Consider the following 7,367-nt stretch of genomic DNA (forward strand, 5'->3'; position numbering starts at 1 on the left):
TCAATAACTACGACAAAGACACCTGACTATTTAAATAGGGTAATGCAGTGGAGTTTGCGTCATTGTTGCACCATTGTTCCAAGTCTGCCCTTCATGTATCAAAGAGGTAAGATTACATTTCCCAAAGAGAGGTCAAAGGATCAAGGGACCTCTATGCCAAGATACTTAATGTGAGAATCTCCTGTAAGAAAATTCTGAAGGTGGCATATTTTGGGTGGCTAGGTCAAAATTATGTTTATGTTTTGGACAAAACATAATCAAAAATAGAATTTGAAGATATGGTAACAATCTTCAAATCCAGGAATTTCCCTATTCGGAGAAGGCCCTCTTCACATGTTCATGCAAGAAATGATTTGGGCCTAAGCTACTTCGGTAATAGAGTTTTAAACAGGAAGTTAGGATGTTGGCGGTCGGTGCAAATGTGTGTTATGCTAAAAGTATTAAGTAGTTAGTATTTAGTGTTACACTGTTATCCTGAATTAGTCTTAGGAAAGTACTCAGGGCCTGTGCTGACCAGCTTTCACAGGTCTTCACCAACATCTTCAACCTCTCCCTGCAGGCTACCATCCTAGCCTGTCTGAAGTTGGCCACTGTCGTCCTTGTACCCTGATCTTTGACGGAGACGAGTCAGCCTACAGAAACGAAGTCCTGGAATGGTCCAAGTGGTGCTTGGCTCTCAACATAGCAAAGACCAAGGACATCATTCTAGTTTTCACAAATCACAGCGCAAATCTGCGCCCCCTCTACATCAACGGAGACTGCGTAGTCCACACCTTCACCTTTCTGGGTACCATGATCTCTGCCGACCTCTCCAGGACGGCAAACACCCGCCCATGTGTTAAGGTTTGCTCCTCGGCAGAGGGCCAGGGTTTGGCTGCCGTACGTCAACGATCCAACTCACTCCTTTTTTTTTACCTCATTAGTGCCTCCACTGGAATGGTGGTAGAACCGCTAGCTCGAGCAGCACGATTCAAGAGTATATTGCTGCAGCCTGGAGCGTCCCATGTCATCCGTCCCGTCTCATGCGGTCTCGTCTCATGCGGAGGCGTGTCCAACGGTAAATCCGGAGGGTCAAAAATGCAAATCGCGAAAAATTTTTTAAAATTCATTTATATGATTGCTGTTATACAAAAGAATAAAATATCTTTGTTTTTTTAACTAAACATGGCTATAAGATAAATGCAGACTATCATACTGATGAATAAAAACATATATCTATAAAATGAATGCAGATTATAGGCAAACTAAAAAAAATCCTTCTGCCATCCCAGAGTTTCTACTTTTCAAAATAAAAGCTCGCATCTGGAATCAAATACTAATATCTCTCGTTTCAAAGTTAAAGCTCACGTCAACTATCATGCTAATGAATAAAATATTTGGTGTGTTTTTAAATATTTAAAAATATATGTCCGTCTCTAAAAAAATGCAGGTGATTCCTTCTATGGCTGAAAAATTCCTTCTATGGCTGAATCTTTGATCCAAGTTGCAGCTACAAGGAATTTCCCTCCTGACAGAGTTCAAGCATTTGGTTTAGTTTAAAAAAAAATACATACAACACAAAATACAATAGAACCGCTGGCGGAAGTGGAAGAAAAATTCAATCGCATCCTGGCCCCAGACCGTGGCGGCAGAGATACGCAGTCGAATGCAGGACGGGTCCCAGAGACCTGAAGCCCGATGCGGCGGTAGTAGAAAAATAGAACCGCATTCTGCCCTGGGTCCCGGAGACCCGATAGCATTCTTCCCCGGGTCCCAGAGACCCGATAGCATTCTGTCCCGGGTCCCAGAGACCCGACAGCATTCTGCCCCGGGTCCCAGAGACCCGACAGCATTTTGCCCCAGGTCCCAGAGACCCAACAGCATTCTGCCCCGGGTCCCAGAGACCTGACAGCATTCTGCCCCGGGTCCCAGAAACCTGACAGCATTCTGCCCCGGGTCCCAGAAACCTGACAGCATTCTGCCCCGTGTCCCAGAGACCCAACAACCGAGGCCGCGACTGTAGAGCTACAGTCGAATGTTCTCGCCATGCTGATAAGCAGTTGTATTTGCAGCAATGTCCCGGTGAAGTGTGAAAACAATATAGAATATACAATTAAAAAGTCTTGGAAAGCGTGTAACATGTTTATTTTTGTAGTCTTGTTGTGTGTGCAGATCGTGGATTGTTATCCCTCCTCAGGAGATCCTGCCGTTAGTTGGCAGAAACGGCTGCGTCGCTGATGCCGGTTTCATCAGATGTAGCCACGTTAATATGGAACAACACAAGCATAACATTCAGAAATGAGCAAACTACATGTAGGTTATGGCAAAATTGTTACTTTAACAGTTTTTTAACGTTTTTCAATTGATTGCAACAAATGTGGTCACGAATTTACCCGTGACTCCATCTGGAAAATTATTCGCAAAATCGTAATTTTGACCCTCTGGATCTACCGTTGGACACACCTCCGCATGAGACGAGACCGTATGAGACGGGACGGATGAAATGGGATGCTCCAGGCTGCAGCCATACCCGTCTCGCACGATTGGAACAAAACAAATGTTGAAGAGTTGTAGATTGGAGACAGGGCACCAGGCTACTGAACAACTGAATGGAACCGTGCAACCGCTCGAGTCTAACATAATCAAGTGGTGTCTTGGTTCTCAGGATGTTTGAGTCATTAACCAAGCCTTGTTTCTAGTGCATCTTAGATGATTGTGCTCATGGCAATTCACACAATATCGATGGGGAAGTAAATCACATACAAATACACGTCATGTTATCTTGGCAGTTGTGTTAAGTTAAATGTTAGAGAAGTGAATGTTGCAGGCTGCATGGTAGGTAGGCTGTCACGAGGAGACCGCGCACCAGGCTACGAACGAGACCTAATGTAATAGTGCAACCGCTCAAGTCTAATGCAATCAAACAGATGTCTAGGTTCTCAACAAGTTTCAGTATGAATTTTCCCATAAGCCTTTTACATCGCTTCAGCACAGAACAGTTCAAATGACTCCGTCCACTTAAAGCTATAGCACGTGGTTTCTGCCGCCCTCACAATGACAACAAAACTGTTTGCGCATCAACATGATACAAGCCTTCCATGACCACGCACTGTTTTTTTGGGTAAGATGCACATTTTTTCTTTTTGTAACATATTTACAAATTGCAATGTTTTTTGAATTGCTGCTCAAAATGTAAAGTAACTTAGGAAATAGAAAACAAACAGCATATATTTGTTTACTATACGGTCCAGCTAATAAAAACACGGTCAAGCATTTAGCATTGTGAAAATGGAACAGGAGAAGTGAGCAATCACTTCACATGACCCATAGAGGAAAAACCACACATAAAAATAACTGGAGGTCCATTTGAATAGATCAATTCATAAAAAAGATGATTCAAAAAGCATGCAAAAACAGGCTGAACAAGCATTAGGTGTGACTTTTTTATCCACAACCATTACAGCCTAGATTCATATTTTGTTATCTCAGCTTGAACAGAACTCAACTGAACTGATGCTGTTTTAATGAGGTCTGAAGCAACCAGTAGAACTAACACATCATCAAAAAATAAAGGACAAAGAAATATAAGTGAGAAAAAAATTAGATTATGTTCCTTGTTTGTTTTGTTTAAAACAACATCCCATTTTGAATGAACTTTACTTTTCACTATGTATACCCTGTCACAGATCATGAGTGGTTAAAGCCGCATCTGCATCTGGTGAAATTCACCTGAGGAAGGTCTGTGTGACCAAAACATTGTGTAAGTATTGTTAAGGCGTAATGGACAGTCTGCGGGACTTCTTAAACAAAACTTGCTGGTAACCTTTGTCTTTCCGACCCACCTGCCCCAGAAAAGACGTGTGCAAAAGCGCTTTTGAATCAAGTTATTGCAAATGCGATTGGGATTTTAAAATGAAGTTTACTTCTGAAAATAACTTGGGCTCTCTATGGCGCTATAGAGCGCACTGTTAGAGTAGGAAGAGTAGGATAAGGATTAAACGAATAAATCGTGATTTTATAAAAATACTTTACAATGCTGGACTGTACATTTACAGCATGTAACAAGAAATAATTTAACGTAGGGTTAGGGTTAAAACGCACCGGGATAGGCGCCACGAGGGGCACGGGCACACGGGGACAACTGATGTTAAGGTTAGGGTTCACTGTGTCGGTTTGAGGGATCCTTTCAGAAATCACTCATACTGTTATGTTTTGTATAATATATAAGCCACATAAGGTATATTCGACACCAACTCCTACACATAAATAATTTAGCATCACTCGACTGCCAGAATTCATCACACACTTGGGAAGTTAGACAAGCGACATGCTTCAAGTGGTGTTGAGCTTTTTAGTGAGTAAACTTCTTTCAACTTCAGCTTTCAAAATAAGTCTAACTCTAAACTCAATATTCCACATAAGGACAGTATAGATTGATGTCAAGCACCCATCCATCCAGTGGACACAGATATGGGCTGCTGGAGCGTAAAACAGATGACTGGAAGTGGAGAAAAAAGAAGATCATTGAATTTGCTGTGGCTTGTCATGATGTAATTGAACAAAGAGTGTACAAAAAGAGCTGGTCCAGGAACTGTCTGCCCTCCAATGTGATCTTGCAGCGGTGTATAACCAGCACACTCAGGGGGGTTCTTGCATTAATGGATTTAGAGCAATTCCATAATCCTTTGTTCATATTCCCAAGTGTGTGCATGTGTAACGTGAGGGTTCGATATGTGGTGGTGGGTCACTCTTTATGGGAGGAAACAGCAAGATGGAGACGGATAACTTTCTCAGTATCGTACTTTAACTGGTCATAACAACAACACTTCCTTGTTCCCCATCTTCCACGTGACTGAACTAACCAATCAGAAGCAAGAACTTTAACCAAGGTAAACGTGAGGGAATCAGAGAGGCAGATTCAACAGAATATTCTGACTGTTAAATATATATACAGGTCAATACATAACTAATACTTGTGTAACGTAAATATGTATGATTAACTGACTAAACATTGGTAATACAGTTCTAGTAAATAAACTCAAATATAAATTACATTAAATTCTGAGCCTTACAACTTTCAAAAATAAATTAACTCCACTTCTAAACCTTCCACATGTATGTGAGTAGTTGGAGAGTAGGAATGGATGAATGCATATTTGTGCTTGTTATTTATCCAAAAAATTCCCCAATACTGTTTATATGTGGTGTACAAACAGTATGTATGACCTTAAAATAGGCTACTGAATGTGCAGAATGTTTACTTGTGTTTTGACTAGGGCTGCACAATTAATTGCAATTTCATCAAAAATCGCAATATGAACTAGAGTTATGTCCAAATTGCACAGGGGCACAATATTTGTTAAAGGCAACATATATATGTCAAACCATTCTTAATTAAGTATTGTGGTGCTGAAGAGACGTCCCGGCCTAGAAATTGCATCATACAGACTAAAGAAAAAAATCTTCTTTTGGTGCAGATCCTCGCAAAAATCCCCAAAATTATCATTCCCTCCAATATCATGCATCATATCATATCGCTTTATCAATCAGAATAATTGCAATTAGATATTTTCCTTACATCGTGCCGGGCTAGTTTTGACTTTTCTTAACTTACGTGCACCAAATGTTATCTGAACAATGGTGTTTTTCAGTGAGTAAGAACATATTGCTGTGAAATTTGTCCCCTGACATCAACAGCCTCACTCAATATGAGGCTGATGATAGGTAATTTCACACAAGCAAAACAGCCTCCTCAAAGCTGCGACAACAGAAAAATAATTAATATTTTTACAGTTCATGTTGCAGGGTTCAAATTGAATGATTAGAGAATGAATTGTTTTCTGGATGAGCTCTATCATTCGGGGTGGTTTATGTGTATATCCTGTGTGTGTGTTTGAGCAGTTAGATGGCTGCATCTGAAGCCTTAATGGCTTACGTGCTGTGGTGTGCTGCTGAGAGGTCTGCTGCGGTAGGACAGGCACATAACTACTTGTTCAATGGCCAGTTTAAAAAGCCCTGTTCATAATGTTAGAGACTGAAACAGACAGCAGGAAAGCCATCCAGATGCCTCTGGAAAAAAGCATTAACTCCATGTGAAATACGTTTGATTCACATAGCTCCCGTGAATGCCTTCTTATTGGAGGATCAACTGCGCTATTTTACAGCATATAGGATATTTATTTGAAGAAGCCCATTAAATGTCTCAGTTCTTTTAGTTGTAAGATCACCTATATTGCTTCTGTGTTTGCAGTCATATAGCAGTACCCTATAAATGAACAACAACATATCAATACCAAGCAATTGTTTATTGTTCCACAGAGACCATTTTAAAATAGCTTCTATCTGTCAACTTTGATAATCTTGCACAGTAACTGCTCTTGACCCTTCTGTGGAAAATCAGGTTGCATAATCAATGGAGCTGCAGAACAACGTGAGCGCAAAAAGAAAAAAATCAATGATGCCAAATGATGAGGATATAATTCAGAAACAATTCTGGCCTCTTTCTCCTTTTTTGTTTGTAACAATATTGCTAAACTGACAAAGGCAGTCCTTGTACCTCAATAAGTTGCCTCTTGTTAATGATTTTGTCTTGTCTTTCCTCTCTTTTTCTGTCCTCTCCTCACTTTCACAATCCAAAAATGGAACTGTATTGCGGAGACTTTTGTCTTAGTTCTTTCCTCTGTATACATCTTGATTTGGAGCTCGGCGCAAATTCTTTCAGGAAGACTCTAAAAAGGAATCCTGACGTAATTCCAGCTTCATTCCAAATATGGGGGGGACATCACCTATCCAGTGTTTCTCTCAGGTAATTTCAGAGCATTCTGATGTACTTTTTGAAAATTAAGGCCTTAAAACCAAGGCTATATTGACACTTTTTCAGGCTGTTAAGGCATATTCTTCTTCTTTTTCAGTATTCTAAAAAGGAATCCTGACGTTATTCCACTCATTCCAAGTTGGGACATCACCTATCCAGTGTTTCTCTCAGGTAATTTCAGAGCATTCTGATGTACGGTTTTAAAATTAAGGCCTTAAAACCAAGGCTATATTGACACTTTTTCAGGCTGTTAAAGGCATATTCTTCTCTTTTTCAGGCTACTCTAAAAAGGAATCCTGACGTTATTCCAGCTTCATTCCAAGTATGGGGGGGACATCACCTATCCAGTGTTTCTCTCAGGTAATTTCAGAGCATTCTGATGTACTTTTTTAAAATTAAGGCCTTAAAACCAAGGCTATATTGACACTTTTTCAGGCTGTTAAAGACATATTCTTCTCTTTTTCAGGCTACTCTAAAAAGGAATCCTGACGTTATTCCAGCTTCATTCCAAGTCTGGGGGAGACATCACCTATCCAGTGTTTCTCTCAGGTAATTTCAGAGCATTCTGATGTAC

Source organism: Etheostoma spectabile, chromosome 20 (genome assembly GCF_008692095.1).
Source record: "Etheostoma spectabile isolate EspeVRDwgs_2016 chromosome 20, UIUC_Espe_1.0, whole genome shotgun sequence".
In the NCBI taxonomy this organism is placed as follows: domain Eukaryota; kingdom Metazoa; phylum Chordata; class Actinopteri; order Perciformes; family Percidae; genus Etheostoma; species Etheostoma spectabile.